Source organism: Helianthus annuus, chromosome 5 (assembly GCF_002127325.2).
Source record: "Helianthus annuus cultivar XRQ/B chromosome 5, HanXRQr2.0-SUNRISE, whole genome shotgun sequence".
Lineage (NCBI taxonomy): Eukaryota > Viridiplantae > Streptophyta > Magnoliopsida > Asterales > Asteraceae > Helianthus > Helianthus annuus.
This window is the reverse complement of record NC_035437.2, coordinates 24,752,471-24,777,343: the sequence shown is the minus strand read 5'-3', so window position 1 is coordinate 24,777,343 and position 24,873 is coordinate 24,752,471. Positions and strand designations below refer to the sequence as shown.

The 24,873-nt window shown below is 38.5% G+C and overlaps 2 long non-coding RNA genes across 2 annotated transcripts; both read left to right on the top strand.

Moving 5' to 3' along the window:
• Positions 1 to 12,943: 12,943 nt before the first annotated feature.
• On the top strand, positions 12,944 to 15,871 carry LOC110938649. Its single transcript, XR_002591557.1, has 3 exons — positions 12,944 to 13,071; positions 14,259 to 14,342; positions 15,785 to 15,871. It is a non-coding gene; the product is annotated as an uncharacterized LOC110938649 (long non-coding RNA).
• A 2,855-nt stretch (positions 15,872 to 18,726) lies between these two features.
• LOC110938648 lies at positions 18,727 to 21,654 on the top strand. Its single transcript, XR_002591556.1, has 3 exons — positions 18,727 to 18,852; positions 20,042 to 20,125; positions 21,568 to 21,654. It is a non-coding gene; the product is annotated as an uncharacterized LOC110938648 (long non-coding RNA).
• Positions 21,655 to 24,873: the final 3,219 nt, after the last annotated feature.

Sequence of the window (24,873 nt, the reverse complement as noted above, 5' to 3'; positions counted from 1 at the left end):
TTTCTTACCTGATTCAGTCGTTGACGTGTTTGAACTGACCTGGCTTTTAGACTCAGAGATGGATTTAGAATCTACCTCAATCGCCTTAGCTGCCAACACCTTGTCAGCCATTTTTCCAAGATTTTCAGCAGTCAACTCCTGAGTAGTGTCAATGATTCCAGTATCAACTTTCTTTGACTTCTCTTTCTCCTTCTTCTCTTTCTCTTCTTTCTCTTTCTCTTCTTTCTCTTTCTCATCTCCAGTTCCCCACCATTTATTCTGCCAATATTCATCATCATCTTTTAACTCTTTGATTATGGCCTCTAAATCAAGAGTGTTGTGATCAATAGCAATGTTTCCATATGGGTCAAGATAACACTCCCTATCTGGATCCCATCTATTTGCTTTTTTTGCCTCCAAAAAGATACCAGATATTCTGATCATTCTGTTTGTGGCCAACATCCTTCTGTAATTATACTTCTGCTCTTCAGTTCTGTCGTCTTTCCACGGAATAGGTTCATTTTTTGCCATGAAAGCGTAACCAACCGCCTCTTCCTCCGGTAACAGTTCACTCCAGTCATAACCCTCATCATCATAAATCACCGCAAGAGCTCTAGATTTCTCTTTGTTCTCTTCAATCTGCTTCATTCTTGGCGGCTCCGATTTGTTTTGATGATATATTGCCTTCTTGTAGTAATCTTCCCTGAACGGGTTTTCAGACTCATCAGCATACACATTTCTGCATTCACGCTTGAAGTGACCTTTCTGCTTACACTTGAAGCATGTCACCTTGGACTTGTTAAACCGCAACTTGGTAGATGGTCCACCAATTGTCTTCCTGCCGGTTATTTCCATGAAACGCTGTGCTCGACGAATAGCACTGGCCATGCACCACCTTATGTCAATTAGTTCCATTTCTTCAGGATCTATTTGATCATAGTCCTCTTTTGTTAGGTTTGTGTTGCCAATCTTCCCAGCCACAAGACTTTCATAAGATTCTAAGACCGGCGCTAGGAAAACCATCTGCTGCTTAGCCGACTCCTCACTGAAATTCTGAGCATTCTTCATGTCTACAGCGATGTTGCAGTGAAATAAGTTCTTTGCCTCAGACTGGTTTGAATTTGATGAAGATCCACTGTGATAACCACTATGATATCCACTGCTTTGACTGCTTTGACTTTCTTTGCAAGTTGTGGACACATTCTCAGCAGAAAACGCAGTTTTGGGAGAATTGTTCTTTGGCATCATGCTCTTTGGATAATACAAATCCAAGTTCTGCTGGTACGACGAGTGATTGACTTTGTGTGTCTTCTTCAATTCCAACTCATGACTCTCGAGTTTCTCAATCAGCAAATCTACAGTTAACACTTCTGGTGCCTTGATAGTATTTTTCAGCATCATCGCATAATATTGCCAATCCATCTCGTCTGGCAACGAATCGAACAATTTGTCTACTAGCTCATCTTCAGGATACTTAATTCCATGTCTAGCTAGTTCCAGCTTCAGGTCTCCAAACCTCTCGATCATCTTTGAAACTGATTCATTCTTTAAACACCCAAACAAATCAAATTCTTTCCTAAGAAGTTTCTTTTTGTTTTTCACGATTTCAGTACTTCCTAAACATTTCTTTTCCAACTTTATCTAGAGATCTTTTGCACTAGAGTATTCGATCAAAGAGATTATATCTTCACGAACAGATTGAAACAGCAATGCAATACATTTCTGCTCAGCAACAAACGACTCTATCTCATCAGATGTTGATAAAGTTTCACCCTTTTTGCTTCCAACATCGTATCCATTTTTGAGACTCTTCCAACTCAGAAACGTAAAAGCCATCAACCAATATTCGAATTTCTTTGCCCATCGACTATATTCTTCAACAGCCATCAACTTCGGTGGTTTGTTGTAAGTTCCGAAAGCACTTTCAACCTCCAAAGCATCCGATAACTTCTTCTTGGCATTTGGCGGGTTCTCATTGTTGTTGCTTGTAGATGTATCATCTCCCGAATTTCCAGCAAAAGCGTACATGTCGCTAAACGGGTTCAAGAAAATGTCATCCATCTTGAATGTACCTGACAAATCAGCAAACACTTAGAAAAAATTTCGAAATTTTGAAAAACAGTGATTTCGAGCGAAATCACCTATGAGCGAAATCAACAGAATGCACTGCGAGCGAAATCAGGTATATACTGATTTCGAGCGAAATCAGAAATGTCTTTACGAGCGAAATCAAATAGTATGGTTCGAGCAAAATCCGTTTTTGACTGATTTCGAGCGAAATCAACAAATGTCCCACGAGCGAAATTAGACATTATGTTTCCTATGAGCGAAATTAGGTATTTCGCTCCAAATGACCAGATAACTTTCGAGCGAAATAAGCAGTTTTCAAGCGAAACCCCTTCGATGAACAGTACGAGCGAAATCAAGTTTTTAGCTAATTTTCACCATTTTTAGTCCGAATTTTAACCTGATTCTTTCTAGGGTTTATTAATTCTATGTTTTTCACGTTATACTCGAAATTCAGGTCATTTCAACCGTAGGAACCAGTTCAAATTAGAAAAATATGAGAAGAAGTGAGTAGAAGTAAGAGAATCTGGTAGAATCAAGCTGTAGTAGTATGAACTCCTCGTCCTGAGCTCTGATACCACTTGTTGGACCGGTTGTTGACCCTAAATAGTCAGTTAAGGCAGTTCATCTTTGTGTACAAAGGCGGAATCAGTGTAAACAAAGTAACAACAGCTTTTACTTTTAATTTCCTCTTCTATTACTTAATTCTGAGTCGTTTACAAGAATTCTGACAAAAATCCGGCAGCACCCCGACTCTGATTTCGCTCCAAAGACTTACCAATGAAGATCACACATGAGGTATTTATAGATGTGCTGATTTCACTCCAAACTGCCAGGAGCGAAACCCCCATGTATCTTCGAGCGAAACCCCCTGCTAACTATATACACAGGAGCGAAATAACAAGTACATGATTTCGCTTCAAATGACATATGTGTCATTTGGAACGAAATTAACATCTAAGATCCTAAAATCTGTTTTTCGACTCCGTACAACCTATCTAGACCTAAGACTCGATACAAACGTAGTCAACAGACATTCAGTGCACCAACAATCCGTTTTGACTGTTTGTTGAAATATTTGTTCATTAGTATGGGATAATGATCTCATTAAATATTGTCACTAAATAGTTGTTATGGATTCTCTTGAGCAATCTGGTTCGCCTAGTGTCGCGCCCCGATGATTCCGCCATCGGTTAGGGTGTGACAGATTGGTATCAGAGCCATAACTATAGGTAATTAGGTCGTGTCGTGTAGAACAGGCCTAGTCTATAGTCTAAGTACCAACAGACCACCTTCATACGAACCCAATTGGCTCTTCGTACGAACCCTCATGCTATACCCCTCGTACGAACCCACATTACATACTATGGTTCGAACCCATGTTACACCTTCGTATGAGCTCACCAGCTTCGTATGAAGGCAGCCTTCCCTAAGGCTGGAAATTTATTTTGCCTTTCCTAAGGCTAACACAATACACACGTTTGAAAACACTCGTATAACACAAATGAGTGATTGTGTCGAGATTAGGTGTGAAAACCAAGAGCTCTCGATAAGATCACTCACCCCACGTATTTTACTCTCACACGAGAATCTTTCGTTGAGTTAGGAGTGAAATCGACACCTCAACGGAAATCTCCATTTCTATCTCGTGGTTGTTAAACCACGGCTAGGAACAAAGTTGTTAAGTTAGGGGCGAAACCCGCATCTTAATAATACGTTCCACTCCTTAAATTGATTTTTAAAGATCTCACCAAAGTCCCAGCTATTCCAATGACTCAAGTCACGTAGTAACTGGAAGGATGGATGCCGGTAGCCATATTACGGTGAGAGCATAGTCTATTAGGCCAAAGCGTGTACTCGAACTCGTTGAGAATAGTTGAATCACTTTGGGTAGTCGAAGTCTCAACACCCAAGACACTCTATTTATATTTAAGCCCGCAATCGTCGATTTTACGCGTCATCAAATTTATTGTGTTTATGTGTTTTTCGATTTCGAGGTTTTACGCTTTATCGATTTCTCATTTTATTGTTTTTCTCTTTCCGAAAATACGCACAACTCGCACAGCCCTCACAATCTAAAACGCTAACTAATCGCGAGCAAACTATGAAGCCTCATACGCTATACTCATCGCTTACGTTGCTCGCTTATGTCGCGCAACTCTCGCAAACGCTTTACATCATTTAAGAGAAGGTGAATACGTGCAAAATATGTGCTAATACGTGCTTATGTGTATAAGTGTTTATGTGAACTATGTGTATACATGCAAATACGTGATTATATGTATACGTGAATATGTGCCGGCGTGTTCCTGCGCTTTATGTGAATAATAATAATAATAAAATGTATTGTATTGAACGCTAAACTTTTAAACAAAACCTGTTATAATCGAATCTCATCTAACACCTATGAAGGCATCTGCATAAGGACTCACACTTGACAATGTCTTCTTTTGGGTGTCACACTCGTCGAACCGTTCAGAGGAACAATGCTGACAAACGTATCGCGTCTCTCATGGCCAAGGAAATGGCTAAGGTGATCCCTCAAATTGTCAGTGAAATCCACACTGTCAGCAGTACTTCTTTTGTTGATTCCAAGCATGACTCGCGCAAGGCTCCGTTCAGCTTCAAGCAGTTCAAGGCATACGGTCCTATGAACTTTACTGGTGAAGATGGACCCAGTATGATGTTTCAATGGTTTGACTCGATCGAAGTTACCTTCCGACAAAGCGGATGTCCTGAGAATCTCTGCACTGTCAACGCCACTGGTGTATTTCAGTCAAGGGAACTTGACTGGTGGACCGCCGAGCGCAACAGGCGCATAAATGATGCAACCTATGGTCTCGCATGGGAGGAGCTGAAAGAGCTCATGATGAAGGAAATATGTCCTCCCAAAGAAGTCCGGAAGCTGGAGAATGAATTCTGGAACATCAAACAAGTTGGAGGTGATAACCCTGGTCTCAACGCCCGATTGAAGCAGTTGAGCATCATCTGTCCAAGTCAAGTGGACACTCCTGAGTGTTGGTGCATGTTTGTGACAACAGCTTAGATTTGGTCTTTGGATATCTTGTAATTAGTTAAACGATAAACAGTTAGCGGGTTTAGCTTTGTAATAGTTAGTTGTAATGTTTGGGCTAACTAAACCCAAAGAATTGGGTGATGGGGGCGAATTGGGCCTGTCCAATTCGCAGCCCATGATGTTTGACCTAGACCAGTTGTAAACCTTGTGTTATATAAACAAGGTTAGACATTAGGGTTTAGGTTAATCAGCCAAAACAGTTTGTGAGAGAGCAATTTCGTGAGAGCTTTAGTCTTGGACGAAATTAGGGTTTGTGAGGGATCTTGATTGATTGTAATCAGTTTGATAGATAATCAATAAAGATCCGGTTTGATTGAATTGTTGTTTTCTGTTCATCTACTTGTTTTCTGCTTATTCTGATCAAGAGGATTCCGCACTCTTGATTGGAAAGACGATTCTGTGAAGATCCATACACATCAAGGGGACCTATAATTGGTATCAGAGCATTAGGCTCTTGATTGCTCGGTTCAGAATTGTGCTTGGCAGGAGGATTTTCGAAATTTTTGAAACCTGAAAATTAGGGTTTTTAAAATTTTTGAATTTTGTGTGTTTTGGTTTGATAAAATTTTCGAATTTTTTGGCTGTTTGATCTTCTGGTTTGTTTGTTTGGTGGTTTGCAGGGTTTTCTGGAAAGATTCGGCTTATTCTGGAAAAGTTTTTGGCTGATAGACTTGAAGATTCGAAGACTGTTCTTCGTGTTCTTGAGTTTATTCAATCTGTTCTTGATAAATTTTCGAAATTTTTTGCTGATTTGCTGCTTTGATTTTGCAGGAAGTTGTTAGAGAATCAGAAAAATCTTCAAATTTTCGAACAGATTAAGTTTCCAGATTTATCCAGCGAACTTGACCAATTTCGCTGACAGACACAGCGAATTTGCTAGTTCCAGCATATTTGTCGGCGAAGTAAATCCAAAGGCGACTTTGGTGATCGTATAACTTTCCACAGCGAAGTTATTACGATTTTTGGCGAATTTACTGGTCGTCGGATAGCGATATTGACCAGCGAATTTAGCGAAATTGGCAGCGAAATTTGACCAGCGATTTTGACAGCGAAATTGACATTTAAGCGAACTAGATCAGTGAATTAGACCAACGAATTTGATCTGCGAAATAACCCTTGACTAGCCAGCGAAATTAATAGCAAAATTAAGGGGTGGAATTTCCATTGGCAAGCGTCGGAAAATTTTCAGTGTTTTGCAAATAGAAATTGATCCGTAGCTCGTTTGACAGAACCGTTTGCACCATTGAACTCGTGTGATTTTTAGGACAAAAAAAAAATTCGGTTTTTGACATTATATATCATTGGATTCGTCTTTTCGAGACGATTCTAACGGTGTAATTTGGTAACCACTGTTTTCGGACGACTATTGTACGGTTTCTCCGTCTGTTAACGTTAAAATGTCAAACATGTCTACTTTGAACGAGCTGTTGAAGATGGAGCATGAGGTTGGTACTACCAACAAACCACCTAAGATGATGAAGGTGGAAAACTATCTGACATGGAAGGATCGTTTTCAGTCCTTCATTGAATATCAGGATACGCGCATGTGGATATGCATCGAAGATGGTTACGTGAATCCTACACACGACTTTGAGGGCAGACCACGTCGAACAGAATATGTGAACATGCAAGATAATGATAAAAAGATGTATGAGGCTGAAAAGAGAGCCTTGGCTGCAATCAAAATGTCGTTACCTGATAGCATCAAACATACCTTCAAAAAGTACACTAACTCAAAGGATATGTGGGATGCTTTGGAGAAAAGATACGCTGGTAATGCTGATGTCAAGAAGAACAAGATTGATCTACTTAAGAAGCAGTTTGCTGTTTTCAAGTACATGAAGCATGAGTCACTTGAAGACGTCATCACTCGTTACTACCATCTGATGTCAGAAATGGACAATTATGAGATCGATTGCTATTCTGACGTAGAGAAGAATGACAAGCTGCTAGATGCTTTGCCTACTAAGTGGGATATCTACACTCTAATGATCAAGGGTGAAGCAGATTATGAAACAAAAGAGCTTGAAGAGGTAGTAGGAAAGTTGAGAGCTTATGAGCTCAGTATGAAGAAGAAAGATACTGGATATGATCAGGTTCAAGATCCGGCTGTTTACAATGGGCTTACATCTTCTTCATCTCACAACGCTTCTAGCGACTCAGCTACTGCGTTTTTATCATGTGAGAATGAGCAGGTTATGGTGAATCAGGATGGTGATGTGTGTTTTGTTGCTGCTTCAGGAGGATCATCAGGAGTAAAGAAAACGTCAGCTTCTAAGCAGAGTACTGGTGCTAAGTCAATGCCAATGAGTGTGAAGTCTGCTGAGGAGCATCTGGCTCTACTTGCTTCGTTTGTTGCTTCCTATGAAAACTATATTCAGGGAAAGATTTCTGATCCTGCTACTTTAGATGAAGACTATGATCAGATTGACCCTGATGATCTTGAAGAGATGGATTTGCAATGGCAAATGGCCATGATTTCTAGGCGTGTGAAGAGGTTTATGAATAGAACTGGGAGGAAGTTTGTTGGGAGGTCTGTTGGTTTCGACAAGGCCAAAGTGAGGTGCTTTAACTGTCAAAGTTATGGGCATTTTGCTAGGGAGTGTCAGAAACAAAAGCAAGAAAACTCGAGTCAGAGTTCAAACAACAGGAATGCATCAAGCAACTCTAGCTCAAAGGCGTTGATCTCTACTGCAAGAGAGGGTTCATATGATTGGAGCATTCACTTAGAAAATGATGGGGATGTCACTCAAGCATTCATGGCAGAGATTACTCCAGTCGATGATGGTGAAGCTAAAGTAGATGATGCTGAAGTGAAAGTGGATGCTGAGGTGAAGTTAGAGAATAGAGCTGAAGAAAAGAAGGTTGATCAGACAACAGGTGCTGAAGATGAAAAACAAAAGTCTGAATATGAAAGAGAAGCTGAGGAAAAGGATGCTAAGTATAAACAATTGGAAGCTCAGCTTGCAGCTCTAATGGCCAACCTTGACAAACAAACAGGAGAGGTAAAATCTAATTCTGTGTGTTTAAAATGTTGTGAACTACAGGGTGAGGTTGACAGGTTGTCTGCACAAAACAAAAGTTTGGTAAGCGAAATGTCTAACATTAAAGAATCAAACTTTTTTGCTAAAAGAAATGAAACGTCATACTTGAAGAAAATAAAAGGTTATGAAAGTGAAATTGAAGCCGTAACCTGCAAATTAAATGAAAAACTTCAAGTCATTGACTTAGCTCATGACATGATGGCTGAGAAAACAAAAGAGATTTCTGATAAAAACAAAGAGTTGTCAGATGCTCAACTCAGAATTGTTGAACTTGAAAAGAAATTGGGTCAATTCAGGGATTCTACTTTTGTTATGAAACATATGATGGGTGGGTTAAAGAAGAGTAATGACAAGACTAGTGTAGGATTCCAAGGCTTTAATGAGGTCCCACCTCCTCTTAGTCATGATTATTCATTCCTACCTGATCAAGATGAGCTAACAAATTTCATGTCAACAGCACCAAGTAGTTCCACAGCAAGTCGAGGAGAGGAGTCTGAGAGAGATGAGGCCAAGAAGGATAATAACAGCAAACCTGTTTTGAAAACGAAAACTTCACATCCTAGGAATAAAAACTCAACTTCTGTTAAAAGATTAGTTTTGTTCAAGGAAGTGACATGAAAAACGAAACAGCTGTTATTGAAAATGAATCGAACATAGAGTTTGCTAAAAATAAAAACAAAGAAACTTCAGAAATTAAGCAAACTGAACCAAATACTTCTATGGCATCATCATCAAAGCCTGAATCTAGTTCAAAGGCTTCAGATAAGAAGTCTTCGAAAAAGATGCCGTGCTTCAAATGTCACACCAAAAGACATGTAGCTAGCTGTTGTCCTAACAAAAAGAATGAAGCACAGGTGAATGAGAGGAAGATAGAGAAGTCACCAGAGAAAAGCGGTGATAAGCAGGAGAGAGAGTCCAACTCTCCAAAGAAATCTGCTCCTAAGCAACCAGAGACAGTTGTTGTTGGTGTGGATAAGGCTGAAAAAGGAACTTCACCAGTTCCTCGTTTTCAAAGAAATCAACCTAGATTTCAGCCTAGATCTCCACCAAGCAGATTTGAGAGACCTAGAAGCAATTCACCAAGAATGAACAATCAAAATACAAATAATTTCAGAAGTCAAGGTCAATATCAAAATCGATACCAAAATAATGGTGGTCGAAATTTTTATAACAATGGCTTTAGAAATTACAACAATAATGCTTCTAGGAATCAAAATCAAAATTTTCAAAGGTCAAATAGTCTAAACACACATAGGAACCCTCAGGACCAAAGACCTACTGGAAATCAAAATCAAGTTCCAACAGGTCTAAGATCCAAGACTCCAGTTAGGAGTAATGGATATTGGATGGATGTTCCGGTGGTTGGTGAATTTGGACGACCCAAGACCATTAAGGCTTGGGTCCCCCAAACTAACTAATCTTTTGGTTGGTGTGTGCAGGAGCTGCTAAGGAGGATTATCAACTTGTGGTATGTTGATAGTGGCTGCTCCAGGCACATGACGGGGGATGCAAGGTTGTTAACTGAATTTGAAGATTATGATGGAGGACATGTGAATTTTGCGGGTGCTAAAGGTGGTAGAATTACAGGACGAGGAAAGGTGACCAATGGGAAGATCTCACTGGACAAAGTGAACTATGTTGAGCAGCTTAAACACAATCTTATGAGCGTGTCACAAGTCTGCGACAAGGGTCACTCGGTCCATTTTACCAAGAATGAATCTTTAGTGTTGAAACCAGGTTTGGAAATACCGGACGATTGGATAGTGATGCGAGCGCCAAGGAGAAATGACACTTATGTCATGGACATGGGTGCTAAGGATCCAACTGCAGTGGTGGCGTGTTTACTATCAAAAGCATCTGAAGCTGAATCGATGTTGTGGCACAGACGCATGGCCCATATTCACTATCGCAAAATGAACTATCTTGTTAAAAATGAGCTAGTGAAAGGGGTTCCATTGCGGAGGTTTCAAGTGGAAGACAAATGTCTTCCATGTCAAAAGGGAAAACAACATAAGAAACCTCATAAATCAAAAACAGTAAATTCCATAGATGCCCCTTACGAATTACTTCACATGGATCTATTCGGTCCAGTGAACGTGAGGAGCATAGGTGGAAAGTACTATTGTTTGGTTGTCACTGATGATTACTCACGTTATTCATGGGTTTTCTTTTTAGGTACAAAAGATGAGACAGCAGAGATGTTGATAGATCTTTTTACAAAATTGGAAAACGTCCATGATGCAAAGATCAAGAGGATAAGGAGTGATAATGGCACAGAGTTCAAGAATCGTATTCTAGATCTCTATTGTCTTCGCAAGGGAATTGAACATCAATATTCTGCTCCTTATACGCCTCAACAGAATGGAGTTGCTGAGAGGAAAAACAGGACGTTGATTGAAGCCGCTAGGACGATGCTTTCAGATTCTAAGCTACCAGTTCTTTTCTGGGGAGAAGTTGTGAATACAGCTTGCTATGTCCTAAACAAAGTTTTGACTGTTAAACGTTTTAACAAGACTTGTCATGAATTAATGTTTAACAAGAAACCAAACTTAGAAGGCTTTGAACCATTTGGGTTACCCTGCACCATTGTGCGAAATAAAGATAAACAAAAATTCGGTGAGGTGGCTGACGAGGGCTACTTTCTAGGTTACGTACCTGGCGCACCGAATAAAAGGGTGTTTAATCTAAAAACCGGTAAAATTGAGGTTGTGTTTAATGTTGAAATTACTTCATACAAACCTCAACAGTCAACGAGTGGACCAGCTATATTATATGATTATGAAAGTGTTTTTAAATCATTTAATATTCCTGAGTTTTCCAATGCAGATGAGTCTCAGCTGATTCAAACAGTGATTGGTGATGATGAAGGCGAGTTCATGCCTAGATCGAATGTTGATATGACAGATGCTCCGGAACCTTCCCAAGATGCTGCTGCTACTGATTCAAGTGACGATGAACCCGAACCCAATCAGGGGGAGGATTTCATTAATCCGTTTGCGGATCAACATATTCAGGGGGAGGTTGGATCAAACCTGGGTGACAATTTGGAAGTCGATGCGGTTGCTACTACTCGAGCAAGTAGAGATCATCCAGTTGACATGATACTTGGAGATCCTACTGCAGGTGTTCAAACGAGAAGAAGCATAGCAGCGAATACTGGTTTATTTGTGTCGATTGAGAAGACTGGGATAGTAAACGAGTGCTTGTATAGTTGCTTTATTTCCCAAGAGGAGCCGAAGAACATTCATATGGCTCTTAAAGACAATTCATGGGTTGAAGCTATGCAAGAGGAATTGGCCCAGTTTGCTAAGTTGAAGGTTTGGGAGTTGGTTGATCTTCCTAAAGGTGAAAGAGAGATTGGCACTAAATGGGTGTTTAGGTGCAAGAAGGATGAAAGAGGTATAGTCACGCGAAACAAGGCTCGATTGGTTGTCAAAGGTTTCAATCAGCAAGAAGGGATTGATTACAATGAAGTGTTTGCACCAGTGGCAAGGTTGGAGGCAATTCGTTTGTTTCTGGCTTTTGCTTCATTCAAGGGCTTCAAAGTTTACCAACTAGACGTGAAGAGTGTGTTTCTTTACGGGAAAGTCCAAGAAGTGGTGTATGTCTCACAACCAGATGGGTTCGTTGATCCAGATTATCCAGATCGAGTGTACAAACTTGATAAGGCTTTATATGGGTTACATCAAGCTCCCAGGGCGTGGTACGAGACACTGTCTACACATCTGATCAAGAATGGTTTTGAAAGAGGTCAGATTGACAGTACACTATTCATCAAGAGGAAGAAGGAAGATTTTCTGCTGGTACAGGTGTACGTGGATGACATCATCTTTGGGTCATCTGATGAAAGCATGTGTAAAGAGTTCGAGCAGGTGATGAAGAGCAAGTTCGAAATGAGTGCTATGGGTGAGCTGTCCTACTTTCTGGGATTACAAGTTGAACAGAAGGCGGATGGGATGTTTATTCATCAAACAAAGTATGTGTATGACATTTTGAGTCGGTTCAAAATGAATGATTGCACTACTTCCAACACACCCATATGTGAAAATCACAATCTTGGCCCAGATCATGAAAGTACTGAAGATGTTGATCCTACTCAATACAGGGCAATGATTGGTTCTCTAATGTACTTGACTGCTTCAAGACCCGACATCATGTTTGCTGTATGCTTGTGTGCCAGATATCAGGCGAATCCTAAAGAGTCACACATGAAAGCAGTGAAGCGAATTATTCGTTACTTGAAGGGGAAACCTAAACTTGGGTTGTGGTATCCAGCTGATAGTGATTTGACGTTTGTTGCTTACACTGACTCAGACTTTGGAGGATGCAAATCGAACAGGAAGTCTACAATAGGTGGTTGTCAGTTCTTAGGAGGCAGGATCGTGTCTTGGCAATGCAAGAAGCAATCCTGTGTGTCTACCTCTATGTGTGAAGCTGAATATATTACTGTTGGAAGCTGCTGCTCTCAGGTTCTCTGGATACAACAGCAAATGCGCGATTACGGTTTGGATTTCTGTAACACCCCAAATTTCGTAAGATATACTAAAATGCTTTAATCGTAATATTTAGCGAAAAGAAATGATAAATATAGAATTCTACTATTAGTAAAGTTTTATAAACTATGGAAAGTGTAAAACACATGTGCACATGAAGTTAACCAAGTTAGTATGTAAAATGAAATAAATGCCATGTTATAAAAGATAAGGGGGTTAAAATGAAAAATGTATAAATAAAACACTTGACCAAAAGTTAGTCAGTGTTTGGTGATGGTGTGCGATCGAGAGAAAGGGCAGGGGAAGAACAAAAACCCTAATCAGCCTAAATTCTTCAAATTGAGGGAGGAATTTGGCTCAAAACTAATGCATGAACCAAGATTCTTGACCACCCAAGTGTTCTTCACACCAAGTAAGTCGAATTTTATGTTTTGATGATGTTTGACAAGATGGGTTATGATCAATTCGTAAATTGATATGAAATTAAGCAAGATTGTGAATTAGAATCACCAAATAGAACTTATGTTGTGTGTGATTTTGAGTAATTTCATGGTTTGAAGCAAAACCCACTTGTTCAAGTAGTATGATGTTATGTGATGATCTTGTAGTTGTGAAAATTGTTTAAATATTATGAACTAGTTAGTGTGTGATACATGAATATAGGTTAGATTGAAGGATTGTATGAAATTAAAGAAATTCTTAGTGGTGATGATGAAGGAAGATAGGAAATAGGAATGAAAGCATGATTTAGTTGTACATTGTGCATCAAACGGTGTACGCACACCAAGTGTTTGATGAAATGCCTAGTGTAGGATAGTGTGGGAAATTTCATGCTAACTAATGAATGAATATGTGTTGAGTATGGTAATGATATAATTAATGATAGTTGAATATAAGAGACGCGTAGTAGAAGGAATTCATGAGATGGTGTTGTTGATGATATCATTTGGGTGGAAATGTGCATTAGGAGCTTGTACCATATGCTTGAACGAGGAGGATGCACATCATGTATTGGATCAATTTCTTATTGGTAATGTAGGATTTGATGTACACTAAATACAAAACATGTGAACTTGCTAGTAATGATGTTATGACTTCGTTTAAATAGGCTCACCTTGTATGTGGTGGTCAAATGTGAGATAATGAAAGCATTAACATGTGAAAGTATGTGTACGTAGTTAGGTGATCGTGTGGATGTAAGCATATTTCATCATGATTGTTATATATATATATATATATAGTGATGCTTGTGCAGCCTAAAATAATAATACGGATATATGAGGTTATGTCATAAGTTATATGTTAAACCGTTGACTTCCGAAAGTCAACAACGCGTCTACGCATAGGAAGCATGATTTGATTTGTTGTCTTAAAGGTAGGATCATAGGAAGTCGCATGGTACATGTTATGTTAATACGCGTTATTTGTGATGACATGATGAATTACATTAGTTTGAAAGGATATGAAATTGATTATATGTCTTATGCTTGTTAGTTTTGACTAAAGAAAGTCAAATGTGAAATATGCGGTTGATATGATCGTTAACATGTACAATGATGTATGCTAACGAAAATGTGATTTGGTGACATGAAAGTATAGGAATCATGTCAAGACGGACTCAAGCATGAAAGGCTAACGGGTCAAGAGGAGACAAGGAATCGGATACGAACCCGGATGCACGAGGTAAGTAATTTCTATAATTACTTCTTAGTTGTTTATGTAAAGTCATGTGCAATCTAATTAGTATGATAATTGAGGTCATAGAGGAATGAATGGGTATGATATCAATGAAGTATTAAACGGATCCTAGCAACTATCCGAGTATGATATGTGTGATTAAGAATGATAGCTAAGTAGTAGGATTGGTTACTTAGGCAAGGAAGTCCTTTGTTGTTAAGGATAGGGCTAAATTGACAAAAACGCCCTTGATGGGTATTTCGGCCAAATGACCTTAAAAGTCGTTTGGAAACAAACTATTTGATTCGAGTAGTGTCTTGGTTAAGTATAAAAGCGAAGTATAGAGTTTTATATGTCATAGACCATTTAATGCGCAAATACCCATAACGGGTCAAAATAAGCCTTTGAGCGAAAGTGAGTTAAGAGGATGCAAGGCAAACGAGAATTTAACCTTTCATGATAGTCGAAAATAAAAGTATTAAGTCCATATGGCATTGTGGTCAAATAATCAGATTATGTTGGTAAAAGCACGAATGGGTCAAATAGTTAGAAAAAGAATAATAAGCCGGAAGCGTGTAAGATAGGAATTTCCTTAAATCGGATATGGGATTCCAAGTCCATATGATAGAATGTGAAATTAGAAGCATGTAGGAAGAAACGGGAGGTTAATCGGATAAACGGATCAAAAGTTACGCAAGTTTTAGTGCGTACGATCGACGAAAGCAACACAGCAAGAAAATGGCAAACCTAGAGGCCGTCGCCGACGCCCATAGGGGCCGTCGCCGACGCCTCATGGAAAATACAGTTTTGCCGACGCCTTATCTTGCTGTCTACGGAGAGTTTGGGCTACGCGTAAAACCAAGGGCCGTCGCCGACGCCCCCTAGGGCCGTCGCCGACGCCCTCCCCATGTCCAAAATGCTGTAAATTGTTATTTAAGTCAATTTTTGGAACGTATGTTCCGGTATGTTAACCGTGGACTACGGTGGATCTCCCAAGCATGGTTTTGATCGTGCCTTTAATGTTTTTGGGCTATAAATCTAAGTTTAGGTCCCATGTGATTAATATACGTGTATGTAGTGATATGTAAGATCTTGAATGCGTACGTAGGGATGTAGGTGCGAATGTGAAGGTGTATATATGTATGTATGAAGGTACGTATAAGTGTACGTATGTACGTAGAAACATAGGAAGGTGTGTATGTACATAGACGTGTATGTATGCATATAGGAATATATGCAGCCATGATTTAGATGTGTTAAGTAATAACGTTATTAACAGCGTGCCTTGAGAATGAAAAGCATTGCAGGTACACTATTGAAGCCTCACTTGGTAATGCATACGCGTATGGAATGTTTAATGTTAGGAAGATAACGAAATGGGAAGCGTACGAGAATGAATCTAGTTTATATAATGCGTGCTAATGTTATGAATGTATGTGTGAATGCAGGTTGTATGAGTCACGGAGGATTACTGAAAAGTGAAGATCGAAGACCGAGTCTTAAGTTATATTGTACGGGAGTGTTTGAATAAGTAATGTCATAAAAATAATTTATATTTCTAATTGTAAATAAGTTCGATGGGAGTATTCAGTGTAACAGTGTCACTTTAAAAATTTACTTCAAGTAAGTCAAGACGTTTAAAAAGAAAGAAATTTTAAAGCTCCTTTTTCCGCTGCGTCATCTTTAAGGTTAAACGTGTTAGGGCGTAACAAGTTGGTATCAGAGCCCTGGTTTGAGAGAATCAAGTAACAGGAGGTAAATACTTGAACTCAAACCGGTGTGCTCTCGTGACCAAGAACCCGTACAATCTAAGACTCGATCGAGGCCTAAATGCAAAAGCGAATGTAAGTATGTATTAGATTATGTATTTGAAGGAAACTAATAGTATGTTATGTGCAAGGTAAGCTTAAGAGTTTGAAGAGGGTGATCCGTGAATGCAGGATAGGATGAACGCCAAGGCGGGCGAAGGTGCAACTAGGCAAATTAACCCCAGGTACACAATACTAATATGTATGAGTACCAATGTCAAAATAAAAAGGAAAGGGTCTCCTTGGGAGGGTAATTATTAAACGAAAGACCATGACGTGGTCTTGGGGAAGTATTAGAAATATGCACGAAACTGAAACCCATCTCTCGGGCGTAAGGCGATGATTACACGAAGGCACGAAACTAGTGTGTGGATTGCGCACCTGGCCAGTACGCAAGAAGCATATGACGTTCGTGAGACCGTGGCAATTATTGCAGGTATGCCCGGTAGAACTGGGTAGCAGGTGGGCGCTATGTTGTAGCGAATGCGAAATAGCAAATCCATTGCGGATTTGGTTATGCTAACGAAGGCTATAAAAAGTTATGCGAGTCGACCGGTTCTAGCGAACAAGTCGAATAAGAATGAGCTACCATCCGTTTTGAACGGGTGATTTCGAATGCTCTAATGAATGCTAGAAGCTTAATCCGTTATACGGATTGAAAGAAGAAGTTATGATTAAAAGCGAAAAACCCAATTATTTGGGTAAGTGGAATATGTATGCTTAACTCTCGTTGAGAGTGTTTATGCCGAAACCCAACTATTTGGGTAATCGAATGTGTATGCTTAACTCTCATTGAGAGTGTTTATGCCGAACCCCATTTACTTGGGTAGTTGAATGTGTAAGGAAGAAGAAAACTCATATATGGATAGAACTAAAATGAAGTAATTATGATTCGACAACTAAGATGACTAACCTTAAAACCTAGTTGCTAAAGGCAAGTAAAACTTTAAGTTTTTGTTAAAACACATGTAAGGAAGAAAAGGTACGAATGATATGTTTGAAGCCGCTAGATGGATTCAAACATAGAAGGAATGAAGGGTATGGATGTTACATTTAAATCCGTGGGACGGATTTAAAACATGTACCTCGATACGTATATATATATATATAAAAATAACAAGAATGATATATTAAGAAATGGCCATGTATTGACCTGTTATGAATAGGTCTAACACACTAATGTCTTAAGAAGGAATTGATAAAGTATTGATGTATAAACGCGGTCATGTGATAAACATCATGTTTAAATAAAATCGAATGAAGTGTGTAAACCCCTAATTTTATAATGAGATTGGCAGAAGTCATGATGTAATGAATCTACCGAGGACGGTGAAAGAATGTTCATGAATGGAAGTTCATGATAGCAGATGGATAAGATCAACCCTGTTAAGATACGGATTCGTGAAGGAGCGAGTCAACTCGGGTTGTTACACGTTGGTCGGTGCCAAATTAGCAAGGTTAGTAAATGGTTTAACTTGTGGATGCTAAATAGAAAGTTACATATTGACTGATGTTCTATGTGAACTAGTGGTACTGAACTTGAACGATCATAACTGTGGAAATTATGATAGAATATACTAGACGGCGAGTATCGTTAAGAAATGCTAACCTTGATGCTCGGCTTGTTGGCCATGTTCATTTGAACAAGATCTTGTAGAAAAGATACGCGTGGCATAATTGACAATAGTAACCACGGAAATAATGCTTAGTCCTCATGATAAGTACGGATAAAAGAAGTGTGATTTTAGTTGTAATAATAAGTCTTTGAGTGATTATAGCATGTGTACGATAATATATCGGCCCCTCCTATGAGCTTAAGGATGATCGGAAGTAACGATAGTAATGGAATGTTTGGGATGGCTCGTAGTGAACAAAATGAAAGATAGCATATGATGTATGAGTAGAATGAAATAAATCGATTTATTTCGATTAGCAAATATATGAATGTAATATGCGTAAATAGGAAGTTAGAAACAAGCCATAGACTTGGGTTTGCACGATTAATAATTGTATACAATTGGAATAAACTCGATGAATGAAATGCTAGTGATAGTATGTACTAGAAACTAGCAATATAAAGTAAAAGACACTAATAAGAGCTCTGGACCAGACCCTGACCTCGTGTTATTATGAAGGCAAATTACTAATTTAAGAATATAAGGACAATGTGTACCATCATGATTATTCATGATTAAGACTTTTGCAAAGACCCGAATGACTTAGGTTGTAACGTGCCCATTGAATAAGTACAATAGAAGGGTAAGAGTAAGAACGAGAAAGGTTTCGGGGACGAAACCTTCTTTAAGGGGGGTAGACTTGTAACACCCCAAATTTCGTAAGATATACTAAAATGCTTTAATCGTAATATTTAGCAAAAAGAAATGATAAATATAGAATTCTACTATTAGTAAAGTTTTATAAACTATGGAAAGTATAAAACACATGTGCACATGAAGTTAACCAAGTTAGTATGTAAAATGAAATAAATGCCATGTTATAAAAGATAAGGGGGTTAAAATGAAAAATGTATAAATAAAACACTTGTCCAAAAGTTAGTCAGTGTTTGGTGATGGTGTGCGATCGAGAGAAAGGGCAGGGGAAGAACAAAAACCCTAATCAGCCTAAATTCTTCAAATTGAGGGAGGAATTTGGCTCAAAACTAATGCATGAACCAAGATTCTTGACCACCCAAGTGTTCTTCACACCAAGTAAGTCGAATTTTATGTTTTGATGATGTTTGACAAGATGGGTTATGATCAATTCGTAAATTGATATGAAATTAAGCAAGATTGTGAATTAGAATCACCAAATAGAACTTATGTTGTGTGTGATTTTGAGTAATTTCATGGTTTGAAGCAAAACCCACTTGTTCAAGTAGTATGATGTTATGTGATGATCTTGTAGTTGTGAAAATTGTTTAAATATTATGAACTAGTTAGTGTGTGATACATGAATATAGGTTAGATTGAAGGATTGTATGAAATTAAAGAAATTCTTAGTGGTGATGATGAAGGAAGATAGGAAATAGGAATGAAAGCATGATTTAGTTGTACATTGTGCATCAAACGGTGTACGCACACCAAGTGTTTGATGAAATGCCTAGTGTAGGATAGTGTGGGAAATTTCATGCTAACTAATGAATGAATATGTGTTGAGTATGGTAATGATATAATTAATGATAGTTGAATATAAGAGACGCGTAGTAGAAGGAATTCATGAGATGGTGTTGTTGATGATATCATTTGGGTGGAAATGTGCATTAGGAGCTTGTACCATATGCTTGAACGAGGAGGATGCACATCATGTATTGGATCAATTTCTTATTGGTAATGTAGGATTTGATGTACACTAAATACAAAACATGTGAACTTGCTAGTAATGATGTTATGACTTCGTTTAAATAGGCTCACCTTGTATGTGGTGGTCAAATGTGAGATAATGAAAGCATTAACATGTGAAAGTATGTGTACGTAGTTAGGTGATCGTGTGGATGTAAGCATATTTCATCATGATTGTTATATATATATATATATATATAGTGATGCTTGTGCAGCCTAAAATAATAATACGGATATATGAGGTTATGTCATAAGTTATATGTTAAACCGTTGACTTCCGAAAGTCAACAACGCGTCTACGCATAGGAAGCATGATTTGATTTGTTGTCTTAAAGGTAGGATCATAGGAAGTCGCATGGTACATGTTATGTTAATACGCGTTATTTGTGATGACATGATGAATTACATTAGTTTGAAAGGATATGAAATTGATTATATGTCTTATGCTTGTTAGTTTTGACTAAAGAAAGTCAAATGTGAAATATGCGGTTGATATGATCGTTAACATGTACAATGATGTATGCTAACGAAAATGTGATTTGGTGACATGAAAGTATAGGAATCATGTCAAGACGGACTCAAGCATGAAAGGCTAACGGGTCAAGAGGAGACAAGGAATCGGATACGAACCCGGATGCACGAGGTAAGTAATTTCTATAATTACTTCTTAGTTGTTTATGTAAAGTCATGTGCAATCTAATTAGTATGATAATTGAGGTCATAGAGGAATGAATGGGTATGATATCAATGAAGTATTAAACGGATCCTAGCAACTATCCGAGTATGATATGTGTGATTAAGAATGATAGCTAAGTAGTAGGATTGGTTACTTAGGCAAGGAAGTCCTTTGTTGTTAAGGATAGGGCTAAATTGACAAAAACGCCCTTGATGGGTATTTCGGCCAAATGACCTTAAAAGTCGTTTGGAAACAAACTATTTGATTCGAGTAGTGTCTTGGTTAAGTATAAAAGCGAAGTATAGAGTTTTATATGTCATAGACCATTTAATGCGCAAATACCCATAACGGGTCAAAATAAGCCTTTGAGCGAAAGTGAGTTAAGAGGATGCAAGGCAAACGAGAATTTAACCTTTCATGATAGTCGAAAATAAAAGTATTAAGTCCATATGGCATTGTGGTCAAATAATCAGATTATGTTGGTAAAAGCACGAATGGGTCAAATAGTTAGAAAAAGAATAATAAGCCGGAAGCGTGTAAGATAGGAATTTCCTTAAATCGGATATGGGATTCCAAGTCCATATGATAGAATGTGAAATTAGAAGCATGTAGGAAGAAACGGGAGGTTAATCGGATAAACGGATCAAAAGTTACGCAAGTTTTAGTGCGTACGATCGACGAAAGCAACACAGCAAGAAAATGGCAAACCTAGAGGCCGTCGCCGACGCCCATAGGGGCCGTCGCCGACGCCTCATGGAAAATACAGTTTTGCCGACGCCTTATCTTGCTGTCTACGGAGAGTTTGGGCTACGCGTAAAACCAAGGGCCGTCGCCGACGCCCCCTAGGGCCGTCGCCGACGCCCTCCCCATGTCCAAAATGCTGTAAATTGTTATTTAAGTCAATTTTTGGAACGTATGTTCCGGTATGTTAACCGTGGACTACGGTGGATCTCCCAAGCATGGTTTTGATCGTGCCTTTAATGTTTTTGGGCTATAAATCTAAGTTTAGGTCCCATGTGATTAATATACGTGTATGTAGTGATATGTAAGATCTTGAATGCGTACGTAGGGATGTAGGTGCGAATGTGAAGGTGTATATATGTATGTATGAAGGTACGTATAAGTGTACGTATGTACGTAGAAACATAGGAAGGTGTGTATGTACATAGACGTGTATGTATGCATATAGGAATATATGCAGCCATGATTTAGATGTGTTAAGTAATAACGTTATTAACAGCGTGCCTTGAGAATGAAAAGCATTGCAGGTACACTATTGAAGCCTCACTTGGTAATGCATACGCGTATGGAATGTTTAATGTTAGGAAGATAACGAAATGGGAAGCGTACGAGAATGAATCTAGTTTATATAATGCGTGCTAATGTTATGAATGTATGTGTGAATGCAGGTTGTATGAGTCACGGAGGATTACTGAAAAGTGAAGATCGAAGACCGAGTCTTAAGTTATATTGTACGGGAGTGTTTGAATAAGTAATGTCATAAAAATAATTTATATTTCTAATTGTAAATAAGTTCGATGGGAGTATTCAGTGTAACAGTGTCACTTTAAAAATTTACTTCAAGTAAGTCAAGACGTTTAAAAAGAAAGAAATTTTAAAGCTCCTTTTTCCGTTGCGTCATCTTTAAGGTTAAACGTGTTAGGGCGTAACAATTTCACTCGTACTCCTATTATGATAGACAATAATGCCACTATTTCAATAACTAATAATCCCGTGAACCACAGTCGCACAAAACATATTGACATACGTCATCATTTTATACGGGATTGTGCTGAAAAGCGACTGATTGAATTACATCGAGTCGACACAGAAGATAACCTGGCAGATCTTTATACTAAAGCATTTGACAGGGCTCGCTTTGAACACTTAGTCGAACTCAACGGGATGAGGAATCCTGAATAACTGGTTTTTCATAAGAATTTTTGTAAATAGTTTACTGCTTTTCTTAAAAAAATCAAAAACACAAAAAAAATGAAAAATCAAAAACATAAAAAAAATTGAAAAATCAAAAACATAAAAAAAATAGAAAATCAAAAATGAGTTATCACTGTGTGAAAAGAATAAATGATAGTACATCAGCAAGTTAGACTGTCACACTGAAATTGAACCTAAATTGCTTAAGTGTGATAGCAGCTTCATCATATGATGTACCAGTAGGCAAAAAGCATGAAATAATCAACTTACCAATGTGATATAAACATAAATGAACTGAATATGAGTGGGGAACGCATCAGTGGTGTATGGTTTAATGACCTTAATTCTTGCGTTGATAGATTGCCAAAATCTGAAGTTTTGGGTCTTTATGCTGTTATTTCATCTAGGGATATCTTGGCAGTCTGTCTGTTAGAACTAAAATTGTACATGACCTCAGGAAAGAAAGTCACTTGGAATTAGCTCATTTCTATTTGAATGTCTGTATATTGTCCCGATACACACAATTTTGATCTGATTCTGAAATCTTCTCTGAAAAAAAGTCGTGTACCTCCTCTGCTGCATCCAGATATATGCTGACCTGGAGGTGCTAGGCAACGACAGCTTCTGCTGCATCCAGATACATGCTGACCTAGCTGTACGTTGTTGCGCTATAGATCTACTACACCCGAAAGAGGCCCTCAAGTGCCCAAAAGAAACCCAAGAAACCTATATCAAATTGAGAAAATCTCATTTGATTTGTATATTATACCATCTCTCCTAAAGATCTATTCTTTTCTCTTCTCAACCTAATCCCAGTTAAGATTTCAGAAATCTGGATTGGACTTGTGAAATATGTGGTAGGGAAGTTACTTGCATGATAGAGTGTGCTGTTTATATTTCCAGGATTTGATTAGTCTTTCTTTGGGTGTTCATTGTTAAGCAATAAAAACATGATAACACATATTATATGCAGATTTAGACACCGTCATGATATCTTAAAGTTTGAATTCAGTATACTCACCTACTACGATGAATCTTTGTGCATACCTTGATCGTGGGGGTATATCCTGTTGTGGGACACGCTCATATATCAGTAATAAAATTACCTTAACGTATCATATGGTAATGGTACTTGAAATGTTCATGCATTTTGTTTAAGTGGACAAACATACTGGTAATCGTCTTGAACTGTTTTTCAATAAATTTATTAAAGAATTATCTAATTGTGTGAAACAGTTTGATTGTGCTGATATGATCTTCTTACCAGTGATTCTCACAAAAATAGAGTGTTTATTGCTTTTGTATTTATTTGCTTTCAGAAAATATAAAAATACAAAAATAGTGTCTTTTTATGTTTAAAATTCTTAACGTACGGAAAACTGTTATTCTTGGAGGAATTGTTACTGATAGGGGGAGACGGTGTTAGTAAGTGAGTTCAAATTTTAACTTCTGCAGGTTCTTGTGTGTTGAGCAAAATGTTTTGCGTGTTGATGATTTTGAAAAAGCTTAATCTGTTACACAGTTTAACTAATCTCTTGAAAAATAATAATTTATTTAACTTATGTTGAAAAATTCTTATGGTTTCTCGAGATATTGGTTTTATAGTGTTCAGATTGAAGCGGTTTGTTGCTGAGAAGTTGCTGTGAAGTGTGAAGATGAGAGTTTGATTGGCTGCATGGTAGAACCTCCTTTCTAAATTGCAGACAAGATTGAAGAGTTTGAAGATTGCTTTGCAAATGCTAAATTGGAGTTTACTCAAACGCTAACGTGTTGAAGATTTGGTGATTGGATGCATCAGCTTAGGGGGAGTCTGTTGCTGACAGACGCTATTGAAGCTGAAGCTATCCAAAGACCAAAGACAGTGCAAGATTACTTGAAGATTGCAAGAAGACCGAAGACAAAGTTTTGACTCAAGACAAAGTTTTTATGAAGCTATTGTCAAGGGGGAGTTTGTTGGTGCATGTTTGTGACAACAGCTTAGATTTGGTCTTTGGATATCTTGTAATTAGTTAAACGATAAACAGTTAGCGGGTTTAGCTTTGTAATAGTTAGTTGTAATGTTTGGGCTAACTAAACCCAAAGAATTGGGTGATGGGGGCGAATTGGGCCTGTCCAATTCGCAGCCCATGATGTTTGACCTAGACCAGTTGTAAACCTTGTGTTATATAAACAAGGTTAGACATTAGGGTTTAGGTTAATCAGCCAAAACAGTTTGTGAGAGAGCAATTTCGTGAGAGCTTTAGTCTTGGACGAAATTAGGGTTTGTGAGGGATCTTGATTGATTGTAATCAGTTTGATAGATAATCAATAAAGATCCGGTTTGATTGAATTGTTGTTTTCTGTTCATCTACTTGTTTTCTGCTTATTCTGATCAAGAGGATTCCGCACTCTTGATTGGAAAGACGACTCTGTGAAGATCCATACACATCAAGGGGACCTACACTGAGAAATCTTTCAAGAAGTACATTTGTGCTCTCCCCGACTATGTCGCTGACTTTGTTCAAGCAGCGAAACCTGCTACAATTGAGGAAACTTATCAGCTCACAGCAGAGATCAATGACAAGCGAGGCTTGGCAGGAGTTTTCAAAACAACGACCAAGAGTCTCAACCAAGCTACTGCAACTCCAAGCACCGAAACTGCTCCCTCTCAAGCTCCCAAGTCCAATCGCCAAAGTCGCAAGCGAAGGAACTCTAACAAGAACTGTGCGGTAGTCGCAGCTCCGCCCAACACCCAGTCTCGTCAGGTTGTTACTCCCAACGCGCCGCCTGCTAAGCGTGCA